Here is a 20,222-nt window from a genome sequence, read left to right as displayed (position 1 = left end):
ATTTCTCTTTGCTTTTTACGGTCAGAAGGAACGGTTATGATTTCTCATGAGTGCATTTTGCCAGGTGCCACACTTGGCATTTCAATCCGGTGTCCTGCCTCACTGCCCAGCCCTGCCCACCCACAGTGCTGCAGGCTCTGCTGCCACCTACCCAAGCTACATCCAGCCCCTGGAAACATACTCAGCCCCACGGCCAGTGGTTTGTTATGCCACAAAGCGGCATTTGATTACAATCCTCAAACACACTCTGAACTATTTAGAAAGCGCAAATTATAGTATTATCTACCCATTTCATTATAACATTATTACATGCTGTTGTAAGTAAGACTTTCTGCTTTTCAGTTTACATACTGGTGACTAGAATGTATTTTGACCCATATACAAAGTACTCACTGATTTTTAGACAAAGAAACAGTAAAAATAAGCACACAGTTAACACCTTCTTCTGAAATCAGACACATTAACTGTAACTGCAACCAGCATTTGATGCACTCCAAAGGAAAGGATGTTTGCTTTTCAGCAGTGCAATAACCTGGATTAAACATCATTTGAAGTGCTGGCTACTACAGAGATGGGCATGAGTTACTGAGCTGGGGGGAAGGTTTCTAATTATTTATTTCTAGGCTTAAAGCTCTGCCTATTGCTTGATTCTTAAAAACAGCCAACTATGCTCCTGTCCTTCTCTTGGACACGGAAAAATTTAAGAGAAAAGGAATATATACTTAAAAAAAAGCCTTCTCTCCTTCCACTGTATGCCTTCTCTCCTGAAAAGGTATTTAAAACATTAAATGCTTACTCAAAATAACAAACAACTGAATCTACGTAGACCATTTATATGCACCTTCACACAAGGAGTTTTAATAAAAACTGAATGCTTAGTGACCAAGTAACTCGCATCACCTTCATTTCAGACAGGCATTCAGCTACCAAGTCCAATAACATCCAGAGACTCCACGAATCTTACCTGAATTTGCACCATTGATGTGACTGCTTTTCAGAGGCTGGATTTTCTCTTAATATCCACGCTAATCATTCTTTCCACAGCTCAAGATGGTTGTCATATTCTCTGTTCTAAGGTGGTTTTGCAACTATGGCCCCTTTATCAAAGTCCAAAATACTCTTCATGAATGATGATAATAATAGTAATAAAGCAGCTTCATTCAGGACACATGGGCATCTTGAAGTCACAAGGACTTAAACATATATCTGAGTGTCTTGGGAAATAACAGAGGATTGGAAAGCATAGAGATGCAAGTACTTTTTGCTAGGGAATGACTTTGCTTTTCACATGACAAATATTTTTCCAAAGCTGGAAACCTCCAGAGATGTTTTCTTGTTTCTTTATAACACCAGATTCGTTACAAAGCTATCACATAGTGTTCCAATATATTTATTACTTTGGAAGTACTGTTCTAAAGGACAGTGGAAAACTAGGAAAAAAAAAATATCTCACCATACCAATCCATTCACTACCTTACTCATTTTGCCTTCATCATAGCAGAGGCATGCTAAGTCATTAAAATGGGTATGTCACTGTGGCCAGGAACAGGGAGGAAAGCAAACAGTCAGACACTACTTTGCTCAGCTGCTTAGGAACTATTTAATGCGTAATAAAAATCTTGATCCTGCCAACAATGAAAATCACAGAATCATTTAGGATGGAAAAGACCTTTAAGATCATCAGGTCCAACCGTTAACCTAGCACTGTCAAGTCCACCACTACACCATGTCCCTAAATGCCACATCTGCACATCTTTTAAAGGTTTACAGCACTTGCAGTCCCTTACGTATATATCTTTGAAGGCACACTATTCATACACATACACATCTGCATTTCTGCAATGTTGAACCCATGGAACATTCCTTTATTATAGACAACGCTGAGATCTTCATTTCAGAGTGATCTGAGAGTCTTACAGCAATGAAATTACATTTTCGCGAGAGTCAAATAATCTCAAACTGAATTCACACACTGACGTATGTGCGTATTCCTTTACTGGCACTTAAAGGTTTTGGCTTTAAAAACATAGACAAACACTGAGGCAGGGAGGTGAAAAGACAACTGAGGTTTGAGGAAAGGTCTATCAGTTATGAAGGCTTCTAGGTTAACAGGCAGAAAAAAATTGTTCCTTGAAATTCTCACCAGCACTTATAGAAGAGATCTAGGTTTCTAAACACAGGTTGTTTCCAAGATACATCCACAGCATCCACGTGGGACTGGCAGATGTCACACCGGACCATTGGGAAACCTATACCCTTTGAGAGTGGTAGCTCCAGGCCAGGAGAAATACCCTAGAGTGCCTAAAGTGACATTAGATGTTGAGATACCTGAGTCGTCCCACTAGTGTCTACAGCATTTAATTAAAGCAGACAAGATTACAAACAGATTTAGAATCAGCCCAGTCCCTCCATCCTACCCCCTTCCAGCCAGTTCATCTGGTGGACGGCCACACGATTTCAGCGTGCAGGAAAAAAAGCTGCTTTCTCAGAGTAAGTATTTGGAATACTTTACATGGTATTGGTCTGACAAATAACTGAAGAAACTTTTGAGAATAGTGACTGCAGGAGGAAGAGTGCGCACTAAAAACTGAGCTGCACAGAAGGCAAATAGAAGATAGCAGCATGAAAGGACTAGGCTTTCACAACACATCAAGGGATTTGCAACACTATTTCCCACTATTGCATTGTGAGAGATCATGGTGGTTCCTTTTTATTAATAAGAGCGCAAAATCAGGCTCCAGTATGGAAGAGCATACATTATGAACTCAAAAAAATGGTTTTTAGGGATCAAAGACATTAGCTATAGACATAACTACCTGACACGCACACTTCCAGAAAGCATTTTCTACCTGCACAGAGCTGCTACCCTGTTCTTCAAGGCCCCTGTAATTATCGATGGGAACCACCATGATACCATGAACAAAGGTGACATAAGCGTGGCTTAAGACTCCAAGTACTCCACCTTATCTTACCCAAGTGTTTTATTAAGTTTACTCTGCCCACTGGCAGGATTTCAAATTTCAAATTCATACTGGGAATCAAATAGGTCAAAACAAAATATAGCCATAGCTGATCTATAGGAAAAAAACCCAAAAACCCAAACCAAAACACTAAGCCAAAAGGAAATGGTTTTGTTCCCCTTTGGGCTTTATTACTTTCACCAAAGCACTTCTGTTAGACAGTCAAAAGTACAAATACAAAACAAACAAAAAACAAAACAAAAATTAGTGTTCAGGAATCTGAAATGCAACCATGTCAGGAAAGTCACACATCGCCAACAGGAAAGACCACTTGTAAAAATTAGTCTGAACACTTCAGTTCTTCCAACTTCTATTGTGAGCAATGCCCAGCAATTGAAACATACCCATACAAAATAAATCAGCCTTGGCTGAAGTTTGATTTCTGACCCGATTACAGTCGTCTTCCCAAAATAACCTCTCACCAAACAACTAAAGAGGCTGCAGTCAAGAACCGGCCAATATAACCAGGGTCTTCAGCGAGCTTACACAGCTCCCTCCACACGCAGAAACTATCACTTCCATTGCAAGAACTGCAAAGCTGTCTGTGCTAAGTTAACATCTGAACAAGCCTCAAGATATGTTCTCTACATAAATTAGGATTGCATCCAGACCTGAAACAGCAAACTAGGACACCCGAGAAAAAGAAGAGATATTGCCATCCTAAAAAATGGGCAGCAGCTCTTACATGCCTGTGAGAGCCCTCCAGAGAACAGTCCTAGCCTCTCACCCTCTGATAGAGCAGCGGAAAGTGCCTCGGCAGGGTACGGGGGGAGGAAGCAGCAGAAACAACCCCCCGAGTTCATGGTGGAGGAAGTAAAGAAGTTTGACAAAGAGCAAATTCAGGGTCTAAAAGACAGATCCCAGGAAGCAGTAAGCGAGGCCAGGAGAGATGTGCTGTAGGAATTCGGAGCAAGGCAGGCAACGGGGAGTCCCAGAAAATGACAGGTTGAACTGATGAACCTGCACAGCCCCCCCCCCCAGCATCTCCCCCCACACCCTCCTCTATTTCAGCCAAGACCCTTTCCAAAAACCCACTAGCTTAATTCATAGCTGAAATAATGGCAGCATCTACCCAAACATGGATTTTGGGTTACTGTTACATTCAGGTCTGCTGGCTTATGTACATGATGGACTCAAGAGAGAAGAACCACAGCCCCCGCCCAAGGCAGACACGCTCACATGAACGTAAATCCAAGAAAACCCAGGAATAGTTAAAGGCCTTTTTCACTCCCTTTGTGCTCCTCCCCTTTCCCCTCCCTACGTACGTCTAGTATAGAAGAAAAATAGTTAGAGGTACAATTAAGAAAACTTGATCTAATTACATTGGAAGTACAAAAGTAAAATACACAACGATTAAGCATTGCTAGTACAATTACTTCATCTATCATGCAACGCAACATTAAACTTACCTGCTCATTACTGTAATTTGGCAACTGAATCAAATGCTTAAGAGAGAGCCCTGACAAAACCCACAGTAAGTGGGATGAAATGAGGAAGAGGAGGAGGTGGTGAACAAGAGCAAATTACACCAAGAGATCAAGATAAGTTGGAGATGCATGAATTCACCTGTCTGAGAAGATCCACCCTCTTCTAGAGAAGATCTGCAAGCTGAAGTTTCAAGCCAAAAACTCAGTGGGGAAAAAAAATCCCCACTTTGTAACCAAGTTGTATGTGCTTGGCACTGCTAGAACTTGTTAAACACAGTTGCTGTCAGACAGACACTGCTGCAGAGAGGACCTGTATCAGTGCAGTGGGTTTTTAATTTGTCTAACAATTATTCTCAGGTTTAGAAGCACATAACTAATGAGGGCTTGCTGGCTAGCCACAGCAAACATGTATTGCAAAGTGCAGGTACTGGCTTTCTGCTGTTTATACCCTCTCTCATAAGTGTAATTCCACCGGATTACACCAGATTTGTGAACTCTAAATATTACATTATCTGCAAAAGATGGAGTCTTCCAAGATACAGGGTCCATTTACCAAATAGTAATATCCAAAATGCTTCCAACGTACAGAATCCCATTTTAACATTGTTCTGGAATTAAGGCAGAAACACAGCAGGGCTCGCCTCTCATAAGAGCATATGGCATTTTAAAAAGCAGCACATTACAAATTCCCCCAACAGCTATTGAGTCATTCAATAGAGGCTCAATTTATCTTAATTCTGTCTCTCCTACCTAGGCACGCGCTCCATAGTCAGCGACAGGAAGATTGAAGTTCCTTGTGGTCATAAGGAGGCAAGTTGTGTCTCATTTATATTAAAGATATACACACTTCTGATGAGTTTTTCAGATGCAGTCGATGACAGCTCAGCACTGCCAAGGTTAGGCACTGGCCATTGCTAGGGAGAGAACTCAAAGAACAAGAAGTTCCTTGTGTAGAGCATCCTAGATCGCCTGTGTTTTACCAACACGCAAAGACCATATGTGCTGCCAAACAATTTTAGGCATACCACATATAAAAGAAAGCATTTCAGGAAGCTGGATGGTATTTCTTTTCTGTTCATACAGAGTGACAGACCATCACAGTCCATAAATTTTCTGGTACTTCGTCTCTAATACTTGCTAGCGAAGTGTTCGCCAGTACAGAGAGCCAGGAACTTGACTCAGATTTTAATTCATTGCTTATCATTCTGCAAAACTACTTTTGCACCCACCAGCTTCGTGCAATGGCTGTAATACCAAAAAGGCAAGCAATACTCTGTTGTAGAGAGAACCCGCGCTTGCATTGAAATTCTGCGGGCGCATACCAGCTAGCTTCTGAATGAGGTTTACCCAGCCTTTCAGCTTTTGTTTAGTGCCCTCCACGCACTGCTGGTAGTTACCGCTGCTGGCCAGAGCGACTCTAAGGTACTTTGGCTGGTCGTCAGGAATTAATTCTGTGCCACAGAAATTCACTGAGAGCTGAATGGCTGAAAAATAGCAAACCAAAGGAAATGGGCACCACAGTCTTTGCAGTAGCTGGGTTCAGGCTCCAGTTTTGAGGCTAATCTGCAAGGTCAACATCCTCAAGGCTTTGCTCCACCTTCTGCATGGAACAAACGTGAACTGCAAGTGAATTGTTTTCACGCGCTTAAAGAGGAAGATATGAAGCAGCCACTAATTAAAAGGGCCCCTTGTCAGAAAAGCTAATACACCAATACCCTTCCCGGGGTCATTCAGTCTGATGCACAGATTGGTCAGCATTGCCCTGTGCTAGGATTCGCAGCATGCAAGGCTCCTAGAGCAGAGCAGGCTTGGAGCATGAGTCTCTACCAAAATAAAATTGCAGTGTGCGCAGCTGAAGGGGATTTCAAGAGGTCACCTAACCCAGCTGTCCCCAGCCTTTGACAGCTAAGCTTCTTTATGACCTTTAACTTTTCTTCACCACTTTTAACTTCTCTTCTTCATCACAAACACTAATTTCTTGCCCCCCAACCCTTTCCCACCCATTTTTTGCATGGCAACATAAGGGATGAGCAGGGACAGACAGAAGTTATGTTCTTTGGCTCCTCCCTGCCCCTTGCCCACATCTTGTAAGGGTGCATTTCCCACCAGGGACCCAGCACTCTGGTCCCCAGTGCAGGAGCACCAAACCCCAACCCTTCCCACAGGCATCTGCCAGGATCTTTTCTTTTTGAGTTCTTTCCAGCAACAGAGATTTCACAACTCCCATTTGGCAACGGAAAGCTTTTTCCAAAGCTTTCCAGCTCTCCCTTCTGCATCTTAAATCCATAACTTCTTGTCCTCTCTACAGCGGGCATGGAGAGCAGTTCATTCCCTTCCTCTCTTGCAGCAGGGTTTCAGGTGTTCTCTACGTAGAACAACTTTCATTCTGTAAACCTTCCTTTTGGAAATGTTTTCTAGACGTCCTTGTGAATTTTTTCACTCAATTTTTCTTACAGCTTTGTCCGTAGGAAAAGTTGTTTCTTAAAAGGTGATGCCTTCAGTTGCATGCCATAGTCCAGCTCATGCCAAGTAAAAGCATTTTGTAGGAGTGTGTATGCATCCCCATCTAGTGTGCATGCATCCCCATCTAGTGTGCTTGCTTTTTTCTTTTGGGGTCAGAGAGAAGGGAAGGGGTTTGGTGGGGTTTTTTTGTGGTTTGTTTGTTTGGGGTTTTTTGTTTGTTTTGGTTTTTTTTTTTCCAACCACCTAAGACTGACTTGCATTCAAGTTTGCAAACTTCTAAGTGGAAGCACTACATTTTTGGTTATTATCAAAACAGGTATTTGGTAGGAATACAGGCAAGCCTAGGGCTTTCCTTCCCCTTAGATGTTTCGCCAACCTAGCTGTGTTAATAAACAGCATTAAAGAAGAGAGTCCAGCGTAAGCACAGAAGCACAAATGAATGTAGGCAATGATATCACCAAAAATTGAGCCTGTTGTGGTTGATCTTATTCAAAGAGAGGGATTAAGAGTACCAGCAGACTCCTCCCTTCCAGACTAAATTGCAATCCCACTAGAAAAGATGCTGCCAACCTTTTTTCAGGGTTAATATTCCTATTGCCCTGGGAAGGAGCAAGGAGCCAACTAGACAGGAGGTAAGCAGCCAGTTTTATCTGCCCTGTGACAAAATGCTCCCACCCAGGAGTATTCCGCTATTCCACTACTGCCTACACTGGATCAGGCAGAAACCTGAACACACAAGAATATGGCTCTGTTCCCTCTTTAGGGACGCAGATCTCAGGAAAGTTAATGCCAGTCAACAAGAAAAGGACAGGCCTGCTGGAGGAGCGGGAGGAAAAAAAAAAAAGGCTGTAAATTGGTAAGTTGGTTATTTTAGGTCACCCAGTAAAACCAAAGCATCTGCGTAGTGCTGAAAGGTTCATATTTAGAACTGAACTCATGAGGTTCAGAAAGGGAGTTTACAAACGCCACAGTACGCTTCAGACCATTCTCAAAGCTTTTTGGCCTGAACCCATCACTTTAAAAGCCCGCAATTTTTTTACCAAGCCCACCCCTCCCACACGCCTCCTTGTCACAGAGCAGCGATACAGTAGACATTTCTCTCCAAACAAATTAAATCCACTTTTTCTTGAAGGAGAAGGGTCAAGAGGATGAGGGCACCATACTTTTAAAAAGGGCATTAAAAAATAATTATGCTAAACGATGTATCAGCACAAATTAAAGAGAGACAGTAAAACGCCTGCTTTCAACTTGCTTGAATATTCAATTAAAAAAGCCATCTAGGCAAAGTTTTATTAAGATAAATCAACTAAGGAAATGCTCGTTAAACCAAACTGAAATCCACATTCTTTTTGCGTGTTCCTTCACTGAAAAGTAAGTCTTCACTCTGCCATTATAAACCCAATCACCTCCTCGATGGATGTGCCTTCCTTCGCAGCAGCAGCAGGTGTGAAGAGCAACCAGTGCTAACTTCAAACGCAACACCAAGTGCGGTAAAGCTTCTGCCTGTTTCCCTCATACTAAAACACATCCTCTGCCTTTCTCAGGCCCAGCAAGCCAAGTTATCCATAGATAACCCTTCCCAGGAGTTCATAGCTTCCTTTGGGATCCATCAAAACAGCTTTTGAATTGGTGCTGGAAAAATTAGTGCAGATGGATGCAAAGTACTGCCTTTCCACCTATAATGCCTTGAAAAAAAACCAAAGGTCCAACCTTCAAACCAGACCTACCATATGGGTGTGTCACAAATGCTGAGATCACTGCTTTTGTAGAAAATGTTTAAGGTTTAGGACAAAAAAAAATTTACAGAAAAAAAAACAATGCAAGAGAAAAAGAAAGAAAAGGATTATACCACTTTCTTTTGCTGTAGAGAAAGGTACAGGCACATTACCTGAAGGAGGTAAGGCTCACAGTGGGTTGCATATGGCAGGTCCTATTATTTCAGTGATGATGAACACTGTCTATCTGATTTCTACTGTGAAATATAACCAAGATGATGCTGTGAATGCCAGTTCATCAGGTAAACAGCAAAACAAGGAAACTTGTTTTATTCCAGTAAAGCTAATGATACCTTTGGATCCTGGAAAGCCACAAAACCTGCTTTCCAAGCTACTACATAAAATTCCCTTTAATATCACTGCTACTTCAGTCAGCTCTCTTTCTCCAGCATGACATTGCTACTGAAAAGCCAATATACTACTCCAGCAGTGTACTGGAGTATACCATAAAAAACCTATAGTACACAAACTAAAATGAAACTTTTCAGCCAGTAAAGCTTACTTCCTTACTGGTAAGTTGCTAGCAAAAGCTTATAAATTAAAAAAAGAAAAGTACCATCAAGAGGGCTTTGGTATAGGCACAGCTACACCCAGGAGAGCTTGATAGCAGTATAAATCTAATAGCATACATACATGTTTAAAGGACAAATCTTTATTCTAAGAGTATATGCTCCAAAAACCTTTCCCATGAATTAAGTTATGGTCCTCAACTCACAGCCACAGCTGCAACAAGCAAGCTGAAGCAATGCCATTTTTAACCAACGTTTTCATTTCAAATGCAAGGCTGAATGCCTTTTCCAGGAGTGAGCAGGACCCAGGCAGCAAACAAGCACATCTGTACCTGGTCAGAGCCAAGGTCCACCCCATCTCACAACACATCGCTGGCAGTAGCCAGCAAATGATGGCCAGGGAAGAGTAGAGGACCAGGGCAAGCGTATTGCGACCCTACTGCTGCCTAACCTCCCAGCATCTAGCGATTTGCAGCCAAGGCACTTCTCAAGATAGAAGTAGTGCCACTGCCTTCGGAGTTCAGCTTAAGACACACTGCTGCAAGGCTGTTAGAAAATGAATGCAAACTCAGTCCTTTTAGAGCAGGCAGAGGGAGGGGGCTTGAGTGTTTTCTGATGAGTATTTGGGCAGGAAAGCTTGAAAGAAATCCAGCAGCATTTGGCAGCAATAGGTCTCGTGCCATCACAGAAAGATGTTGGGGAAAAATGCAACTGGAGAGTTAAGCTAGTCAGAGTTCAGTTTCCACCATCAAAAACAATTCACCTTCAGACAACAAAAAGCAAACTGAATTACTCTAAGTACATCATAGCTCAGATTAAGCCATCTCAATTCTTAAGAGAGATCATATAAACATGAGTATGAATGTATATGAAACGCATCTATTTTCAAACAGTTGTCCTCTCCACAGATAAGAGCGACACCACACACAAATTCAACATGAAAGACATTTACAAGTTTCAGAAGAGTTAGTTATGAGTGAGACTGCTAAAAGGCATGGAACTGTCCCCCCTGCCGTGGGTTGGCCAGGAAAGGAAAAGACAAGATAAAAGCCTCAAAACACAGAATACCAAGAGCCACCTCAATCCCATGATCCCAGCAATGAGGATATTTCACTGGAAAGCAGGGGGGGGAAACAGTAAGGATCTGGAAGCCGGCCCAAATTCCCACTGCTGCTTATAATTTTAGCCAGAGGTACTTTACGGGCAAAGTGAATTTAAAAAAAAAAAATCCTTGAAATAGAGACAAGAGCCTGATGCTCCCTAGGAAGAGAGGGGCTCCAACCCTCTGTACTGTGGGCAACCCCAGGAAGCTGTCTGAGGAACCAGAGGCATCACCCTTTGCCGTGACCACCAGAAGGAAAAACAACACTGCTCAGCAGGCCTGGGTGGTTTGGGTCACAGCATCTTCACTGACCTCAAGAAATGAAAACCTTTCTTTCCCTTTGGTTTCAGCCCTCTCACAACTCAAACTTAAAGCAGAGGCTGGCTATATGGTTAATAACCTAAGGGCCATAGGCGTCAGATGGATGTGAGAGAGAAGTTCAGCTCAGACACACTGGTAGAGAGCCCAAGACTGCAGGAAGGCATTTGGAGCAAGGGGGCCCACAGAAAAGTACACACTGTGCAGCATAATGTTGGATCAATCAATCATAACTGCCACTGGGAGATGAACACTTGCATTAGGCATTAAAGATGCATGCGTCAACCGTATAGCCATGCATCTCTGCTCAGCCGGGAGGAGGAACAACATTCACACTGAAACCTGATGGCTGGGGTTAGGGGTTATTAGCCTGACCCATTACCAGTCAGGCTAATGAGTTTAAAAACCTACCTTTAGGAAATAAACTGATTATAGCTGTGTTATTTAGTCAGCTGTTATCAAAATTTGGGTCCATAAGCAGCCTAGCCTATATCACTACCAGGAACCTGAAAGCTGACCCAGCGGGAAAAGACTGAAAACTGACAACACTAAACCACCATATGAATTATGTTAAGAGGAAAGACAGGCTGGTTTTGAACCAGCACATAATGCACACATTTCCACCATCGTGTTCCCCTGAAAAGACCAAATCTGCATTTGAAGTACCGATAACTTGGAATCTCCAGGGGAAAAAAAGCGTTCTTTGTACAGAGTCAAGCTTAGGCAAATCTTGTAACAGTAATTACAGACACTGCCTCCCCAAGCCATCTGCTGTGGCATTTATAACTCCTGGAAGGGCAGCAGGCAGAACTGGTGGAGGAGAAGAAGAGGCACACATATCTCAGCAACCAAAGCCAGCCTGCGCAGAAAAGCTGTGACGCTGGTCTGACCCGAACAGGAACTTACATCCTGGTTATCCAGACCTCCTCCTTCAGCTTGCAGATACCACTGGTGTTCATGCAGCGGAGGAAACAGCTGGGTCCGCAGCCTTTTCGGATCAAAGGGAGTTAGGAGCCCAACCTCAAGGCAACTCGTAACCCTGAGTAAGCCCAACCTGGCAAGAGCCCAGCCGGAAGAGTCCAACCAGAATCTCAGCCCACAAATGAGCAAACTTGTGCTCTGAAGTCAGTCCGAGCAACCCAGCTTTCACACGTGGACAAACTTTACAGACACCAGCACAGCCAACAGCTCTGCACATCTCTCCTCCAAGAAGTGATGCCAGTAACACGGGCAGAATAATTTAGAACAAACTAAATTCATCCTTTATGAGGACACGTAGGGTCCAGCCTGATGTATGCACCTGCATGCTGATGACCACTCCATCCGCAAAATGTTTTCACGGGCACAGCTACAGCTAGAAGAAGAGGCAGAAAGATGTACTCGCCCACCCCTTGCTCACACAACCACAAGTTTTAGCGGTGGGCCAAGCCACAGGCGCTTTGAAAAAATCCCACTTTTGCAGTACAGCTGGAGACAATGCCGATTAATTGTTTTGCCATCCATAAAAAATTACTACAATACTCACTTCATAGGGCTGTCACAAGGATTATTTAACATCTCTGAAGAGCTTTGAAGAAGAAATAGTGGCTATTGTTCTGAGTACCATAGAATTTGGAAAGATCTCACATGAATTTTGCACGACCATACATGTGCGACAGTTGCAGCACCAACATATTATTTTTCTCCACAAAAAAGCCTCACAGAAGCTCATTTACTCTGGGCAACACTTTAGTCACAAATGTATTTTGGTTTGCTCATTAATATACCCTAAATAGATATCAACTTTGACTATTTAATTAATAGATTCAGGTGCTGTTTCTAGTCTTTCTTAATTAAGGGAAACATTGCATTTTTGACAAAGAACGCAGTTTAGGCTGTCAGGGCTCCTAACAAACACACTGTAATTACCTAAGTAATGCTAACGCACAAGAACAACAACGGGGGGGAAAAAAGGCAACTAAAAATTTCACTGAAATCCCATTTCCTTTACAGCAAATGAGAAAGTCTGTCTGCATGGAGAAGAGGTGCTACACACAGAAAGAGGCCAATGTCATACTGCTTACACCTGACCATTAAAGAGCTCTTAACACTGATGCAGAAACATTGCAAACGTTTTAAATAGGTTTTTTTTTTCCATGAATACACAAGTACAGAGGAGGTTATTAGATTCTAAATGTTCTGCCATACACTCAGATCCACCTCTTCCGTAAGGAAAGTTTCTAGCACGTCGCTCCAAATGTATAAGGAATCTATATGCCCCTTCATTCTCATAAAACATAGGGAGCTCAACACCTACAAGCATTTTTTTTTTTTTTAGCAGTCTCAAACTACAGCGGTAATCACAATTAGGCAACGAGGTTGTACCCAGGGTGGAGACTGATCTGGCTGAGAGAACTACCATTTCCACTACACAAAGCTTCAAAGGATCTTTAAACTCTTTGGGACATAGACCACATCTTTTGTTTGGAAAGTAAACACCACATTATTGATACTACTGCAAGATAAACAACAGCATTAGGACTAGTCAGTACACTGGCTTTCATTCCCCATCCAAGATGCGACAGAAAGCTTCGTCTCTTCTTTATTTAATCCTAGCTCTCCACCAAGGAGCTGGCACCTACGGATGCACAAAAAAAATGCAGCATTGCAGCAAGCCTTACAGAGCCGAAGTCCCAAGTTCCCCAGTTCCCAGGGGAACTGGCAGCCCAAAATTGCGTGCTTGGTCTCCCTAGAAAATGCACTGCGGAAGTTGCATGCCTGAGAACAGCAAAGAGAGGAGAATAATAAAAAAATAAAAGACAAAAAAGCACATGAGCAGCTGGGCTGATTTACAACAGCACACAGCAAGGAGATGTACCATCAGTCCCAGCTTTCCCCAGGTTTATGTCTGGTAGAGATCAACAACTTTAGGGGAAAGTTCAGGGTGCCAAGACTACACCGACCCCCTCATAAAACACAGGTGTGAAACAGAAAGGCAAGACCGATCGGCTCTTTTGCCCATCAGTCCGATGGGCAGCATCCTCACGTAGTTTGAGCTGTACATCGTTTCGATACAGCTTTTCTTGCCTTTTCCCTGGAAGGTATCATAACCTTCACCCAGCACTTCCTTGGTAATGCACCAGGGTACCCTGGCACAGCCGGTCACTGCCCTCTCCTACTAAAACTGTTTGGGTTTTGCATGGTTTTACAGACAGAAAACGTCACTGTGGCTCTCAGTTCCTTTTACAACACCGAATACTCACTTGGACAAGAACCCAAGCCTCCTGCTTCCCAAGATGAACGTCCTGTCTACTAAACCACACAGATATGCCAACCTGTGCAAGGTTAGACAGCTACGGACGAAGACACAGCAGAAGGTGCTGTTGTGAAGGACCAGATCCACAGGCAGTGCTCATAGATTAGTCTTTACAAGAAAGACAAGCATTTCTTTCATTTTTGCTATGACCTGTCTGTAACAGCTGTTAGTGCCCAGCTTCTCACCACTGTCATGTCTTGCACACTCCTAAACATGTCCAGACTCGGGGGCACAAGGAAATTTGACAGGTAAATCACAGGTATCCATTGATTTTAGGAGCATCAAAAAAATATGTAAGCAAGGGGTTGTTTCCTTTTTAGCCATTTGAAATTTCAACTTCTGCAATTAATAAACCAAAACTGGAAGCAGAGATTATTGGTTTGGTGCACCAACAGTTAAACGCTACCTAGATTATCCTGATTTTACCTATAGGTGCCTGTGTCCTAGCGATAATCAGCTCCCAACTTAGGTGCTGACTCAATCCTGGAATCCCGACATGATCACGTATCAGATGGCAAATCAATTTTCATGTTAACACTTTTAAGAGTATCTTCATCAAGCATGTGGCAGAGGCCTTGGGATTACTGTTTCTTTTTCTCATTTTATGTTGGTTAATATCATAGGTAAACAAGAAATTTGGATAATGCCTTCTAATGCCTCTCCAATTCTCTTCCCTTCAGTTTTACTTAAAAAGATGGTATCGATTACTTAATAAGAGCTACCCACAAGCAAAAGTTCCCTGGTATTAGCCTGAAACACAAGTGTAGACAGAGAATCCTTATTACTAGGGCCTCAGCACCAGAAGGTGGTGGAACAGTCTGAGATAAAACAAAATTTTGGGTTCCCTTTGCTTTTTGTCGTTTATTTTGTTCTTTATCTTGTAATACTCAAGGTACCGATTGCCTACTCACCCGTTCTTTGTTCAGGCACTGACTATAAACAGACTAATACGCATGCACCAACACTCCGTATTAACACTAAAAAAACCCACTGAAAGAACAGGACATTTTTAGCCATTACAGATGATAATTACATTTCTTTGTCAGTATCTTGGCCATTCCTATCAAGAATTATGTTCTCATAAGCCAAAGGAACAAGACTGAATGCAACCTTTCTTGGGGTTTTTTTGTATTTGCATAAAGCATAGAAGCAGCCTACCATAATTTATGGCTATCATAAATTTAGCATAGGTGAACTCATTACACTTAACAGCAATACTTTATTCACACCGGTTCCCCACAAAATGTAAGCCTCAAATCCAATTATTCCGTAATAGTTTTGCAAGCAAACAAAACACCATTTAGGATTTGAAAACAATGTGTCTTTCTGCAGAGGCAGAAAGAAAAAAAAAAAAGAAGCTAGCACGGGACTATGCAATAGTTTCATTTTATAAGAAGATTAACACAGGGCAGAAAACTTTGGCTCTGGCTGGGAAAAGAACATACACTTTGTGCTAGTAGAGTTCCCTGTAATTGTAAGTGGAATTTTGTCCTGTTTCTTAATGCATCTCTTCAGAGATAAAAGAAACCACATTGGGAAGAGGAAATAGCATCCTTATTTCTCTCTAACATTAGCTCAACTAAAGCCCATTCTGATTTCAGTCCTTGTCAGGTAGAACTCACACACCCTCGACTGAGCTATCTGCAATGTATTGTTAAACTGCAGTACAAAGTTTTCATAAGTGGTCCTGCCATTTTAATCGTGCTCAGTGGGGACAATTTGGTCAGGTGTTTTTCCTGTGCTTGTTGACTTCAAGCTATATTTGGAGACCAACTGTTCCCTATCCTGCTTTCTCCAATTAAGTGTGTGTATATGGGTGCAGAGGTAAAGGTGGGAATGAAGAGCAAAAGGGATAATGAGACTTTAGAGTACATAAGCTTGCCCTTAAAAAAGGTTGAAAAAAGGTATTGAATGTAATGCATATAATTTTAAACGCGAGGGTTCAGTAACAATAGACATGAAGGGGAAGAAGACTAGAGTACAGAGAAGGGAACCAAAGCCAAGGCTTCTGTGAAAGTTACAGGAAAGACCAGAACATTTATGTTTAAAATCCTCACAGCACAAGGAGCTCTGTAACAACCCAGCGCTCACCGCAGCAAAGCGGGTTCAGTGCAGGTTACAACAACAACTCCGTTTAACTTCATCATCTCGTATACTGCTGCAGTCTTGAAAGAAAATGAATGGAAACCGTACAGGCTTTACTGCTTTCAGAATCAAGCTTGGGAAAAAAAAAACCACACATACCTATCTGTGATTATGTTGAACTTCACACAAACGACCTGTAGTTCAAGCAAAGAGCCTCAAGTGAAGAGCGTCACCGCAAAAGAAACACTGCCGAGACAAGTGGAGAGCTTACTGCTTTACTCCCAAACATGCTTGTACGTATCAGCAGTTCACTGATGGCAAACATGCGATCTTGGACTCTAGCCTACTTTCCCTAGAGCGGGAGAGGGGGAAAGGCCATGAAGTTCATTTTGGACTTGAAATTAATGAGTTTGATAACATGATGAGCTAACGAGATTGTTAGTGCTTTGAAGAAGGAGCAGCAAGATTAGTGCAAACTCCGTCGCTTTCCTTTCTTGTTCCACACCTGCTCTCTGCCTCATCAAGGAGGGGAGATGAAGATTCAAGGAGGAAAAAATATTGGGAGAGGAAGAATATACGAGTGAGGCATCAAATAGGTACACTCAGTCTCAACACAAAAGTTCCCTTAGAATACAGTGTATTAAAAGCCATAAGGGGATAATCAATGTGCTTATTGATTTAGATGCCTCCACATTAGGTTAGCAGCTTATAAATCCACCAGCATCATCTGAACAGAATCCAGGCACAACAGCATCCTATTTGGTTGCCGCTCTCGGATCAATAGGGTTTGCTCTTCTCCATTTTGCACTCCCGAGCCGTGCACCCAGGTACAGCCTGGCTCTTCGGCAAGGGGCTTTCCTTCTATCTTTTTTTTTGTTTTAAACCGCTCTCCCACTTTTCGTCCATCCTTCCTCTCTCCCCCCCCACAGGGGCGGCGGAGAGCCCCGTTGCCATCCTCCCAGCAGCGAGCCGCCAGCCTGCGCCTCCTTCACTCCGCACCCCCCGGGAGGGCGTCCATCTCACCCGGGAGGAGAGGATGCATTTCAGCCGGGGCCCGGCCGCGCCGGCGGGACCATTGTGCCTTTCCCCACACCGCCGCCATCCCCCCCCGCCCCGGGTATCCCCCGCCGCCGGGCCCGGCCGGCCGCCCCCCCCTCCCGCCGGCGCACAAAGGGCTGCGCCTGCCCACGGCACCGGCACCGCGGCCGCCGGACCGAGCCGGGCCCGGCGCGGCTCCTCCTGTCGCCGCCGCAGCGGGGGGCGGCGCGCTGGGGCCTTTCGAAAGGGGCGCCCGGCGGAGCCGCCGCCGCCCGCGCCGGCAGCGTGCGGGAGCGCCGAGGCGGGGGCGCTGCCCCGGCCGCGGAGGGGCCGGCACGGCGCGGCGCGGGCAGAGTCCGCCGCCCGCCTTCCCCCCGCAGCCCGGCACCCACGCAGCGCCGGCGGAGCGGCACCAACCTGCAGTCCGCGCCGCCGCCTCCTCGGGAAAAGCCGGAGCTGCCTCTGCCCGCCTCAGCCTCCAGCCCCGGGGCGGGCGGCCTTGCCCGCCTCCGCTTGCTGCTGTCCGCGGTGCCCTCCCGGCGGCGGCGGCGGGCTGGCTCGGCGCCGCTGCCCTCGGAGGGCGGGGAAGGGGCGAGCGGGGCGGGCGGCGGCGGCTGCGGGAGCCTCGCTCATTGAGTGCGGCAGCCCCAGCTGTCGCCGCCACTGCTCCCCGCAGCCGCTACTTCCTGTGCAGCGATGGTTCAGTTCCTCCCGGACCGCTGGGGGCAGGAGAGCCGGGCGGCAGAGGAGGAGGGGGGAAGGTCGGGTCAGATAGCGGGGGCGACAGCGGCCGCCGCTCCTCCCGCCCGGCCCGGCCCCGCCCCGGCCAGCGCGGTGGGACCCTCGCCGACCCCTCTCGCCGCACCGCGGCGGGACGCCATGCGGCGGAGCCGCCCGCCCCGCGCCCAGCCGCCGCCTGCGTCCCCCACCTAGGGGCGGCCGCCAGGGGGCGCCGCCGCTCCCGCCCGCGGCGCCCCTCACCGCGGCTCCGCTCCTGCGGCGGCCGTTGGCGCGGGAGGGGGGGGGCGGGGCCCGGTATGCCCCGCCGGTGGGTGTGGGGCGATCGCCCGGCCCGGGGAGGGGAAACGCCGCTCCCCCGCCTCAGGGAGCGGCGGCGGCGGCGCCTGCCCCCGACCCCTCCATGAGGAGGGGGAGCCGCCTCTCTCGGGCACGGCCGCTCACCGGAGCCATGGCTCGCTTTCCCGCTGGCTGCCCGCAGGTAGAGCAGTCTGCGTCCTCCCGCCTGCCCGGCACCGCGTCCCACGACCGCCGCGGCAGGGAGGTTCGGGGGCCTCCCCCGCCCGCGGGCCTGAGCCCGCCGCCCGCCGAGGCTGGGAGCGGGCGGGCGGCCGCCGGGGAGGTGTAAGGGAAGCTCTCGGGTACGTGCACAGGGTGCGGGGATCTGTGTGGAAGGAACGCGAAGATGGCACCGGGAGGAATCCGTAACGGAAATTCTCAGTAGCGCAGGAAACCGCTACGTAACGCTATTAATAAATAAAGACACAATCCCAGGTCCGAACGAAGAAAAAAGCGGTAAAGCGGGGGCTCTCGGCTGTAGGAGTGGCCCTCCACATGCAGTAAATTGGATGCCCTGCCAAGGACTGGACTCGATGGAAGCTCTTCATGGAAAGAGCAGGATCTCACCTAGGTTATTTGATCTTCAACAAATGTATCGCCCTAGACTGACAATATCTTTGTGTTCCTCCATGTGCCATAAAGAAGCAGGTCAGAACATCTCCAAGGGAATACAGATTTGGTCCGTTTTTCAGAATAAGTCTTGAAAGATGATGTTTTTGTTTGGAATCTTAGTCGTTCTCCTCAGGGTGTGACAGGACTCCATGCGGGGGCTGCAGCAGCTGTGTTTGTCCTGGCCTGAGAAATTCAACTCGGTGAGGCTTTCACAGGCGATAATGAGTAGGGGTAGGGAGATCTTCCTCTCCTTTCTTGGGTGCAGTATGAGGAAGTGTCAAAGCTTGGAATTTACGTATCTTTTAAATAAAATCTTTAAAATTGGAACAACATTTTCAAATACCAGTATCTGGCGTTAGTCTTCAAACACCTTACTGATGCCGCTAAATTTATGGGTTTACTTTTCAAGATGATGAGAGCTTGCAACTCTCAAAGTCTTTTGTTCAAGATTGTGTATGTTCATTACCTCTGAAAATCAGTTACTTTTATTTGGTTCCAGAATATGGATCTTGAGGAGACTAGTGTTAGGCAGTGACATGGTGGATGTCACTGGAAAGACATGGAAAGACAATGGAATGACATGGAAAGACATGGAATGACATGGAAAGACAGTGGTCATAGTGGTCTCTGGATCATCACAGTAAAGCAAATACTGCCCTCGGCAGTTATGAAACACCTGTAAAAAAAAGTGGTTTAAACAGTTATTTAGGTTCTAAATGTTCCCCTCTTTCGCCTGCAGTATGTGACATTCAGAACATCATAACCTGACCTACTTTTCTAAAGTACACACAAGTAATATCTAAATATTTCTGTTCTGTGTGTACTTGAAGTGCCATTAAATCCCTTAATTGCTGCGCTTTTACTATCATTGCAGAACTCGCTACTAGTTTCCAGTTGTATGTGAGTTCTAGTACGAGGCAGAGATTCTGCCCTAAGTCAGGTGCGTATGCTGCTTTTTCTTCTCCCTCTTATCTTCTCCAGCACAGCCTCTTACTGGCAGTTCTGATCAGCCTTATCTAATGCTGCTCAGACCATGCCGGCTTGGCGAATCACAAAATCTTTGGCCAGTTTCCTATGCTGGTGTGGCTTTATAGTAGGCTGCCGTAAATTACAACAGCCTCCGTGGCTTCCTGGAGAACACTGCAGGTGATTTCAGTGCCTCATGTAGCTCAGAACTGAGACAGGACAAAGGCAATTTAAGCTTTCCTCTAAAGGTCCCAGTGCTGAGCCTCCTGTTTGTCTTCATTTCCCATGCTGGTAGTACACAGGTATTTGCAGCTTATTTTTCTGCAACTTCTGGATTTGTACAAGGATGTACATGGCGTACAGCTTCTATTTTTTCTCTGTGTGAGCTTTTAGTATACCTCACAAGTCTGTTTCCAAGTAAGAAATAGCTCATTCAAGGAAATGATCTAATAGAAGTAGCTTATGACAGTTTGATTGCAGAAACAGACCATGACGTAATTTCTTCAGTCAGAAGAGTTTTCAGATTGTATCACTA

At 45.4% G+C, this 20,222-nt stretch overlaps 1 protein-coding gene across 7 annotated transcripts in view; it reads right to left on the bottom strand.

The window, feature by feature from the left end:
* The window catches only part of AGPAT3 (1-acylglycerol-3-phosphate O-acyltransferase 3), a 108,019-nt gene extending 90,046 nt beyond the window's left edge, over nt 1–17,973 (bottom strand). For 5 of the 7 annotated variants that reach the window (XM_072847523.1, XM_072847514.1, XM_072847506.1 and 2 more), the window contains exon 1: nt 17,450–17,972. The gene's annotated coding sequence lies outside the window, so the exon portion shown is untranslated. Of the gene's footprint in view, nt 1–17,449 lie in introns of all 7 variants that reach the window. The other 2 variants (XM_072847560.1, XM_072847542.1) reach the window with 1 other exon arrangement.
* Between the last annotated feature and the right edge of the window lie 2,249 nt (nt 17,974–20,222).

The sequence above is a fragment of the Ciconia boyciana genome, chromosome 1 (genome assembly GCF_034638445.1).
Source record: "Ciconia boyciana chromosome 1, ASM3463844v1, whole genome shotgun sequence".
Taxonomy (NCBI): domain Eukaryota; kingdom Metazoa; phylum Chordata; class Aves; order Ciconiiformes; family Ciconiidae; genus Ciconia; species Ciconia boyciana.
The sequence above is the reverse complement of the archived record's forward strand: the minus strand, read 5'-3'. Positions and strand labels throughout refer to the sequence as shown.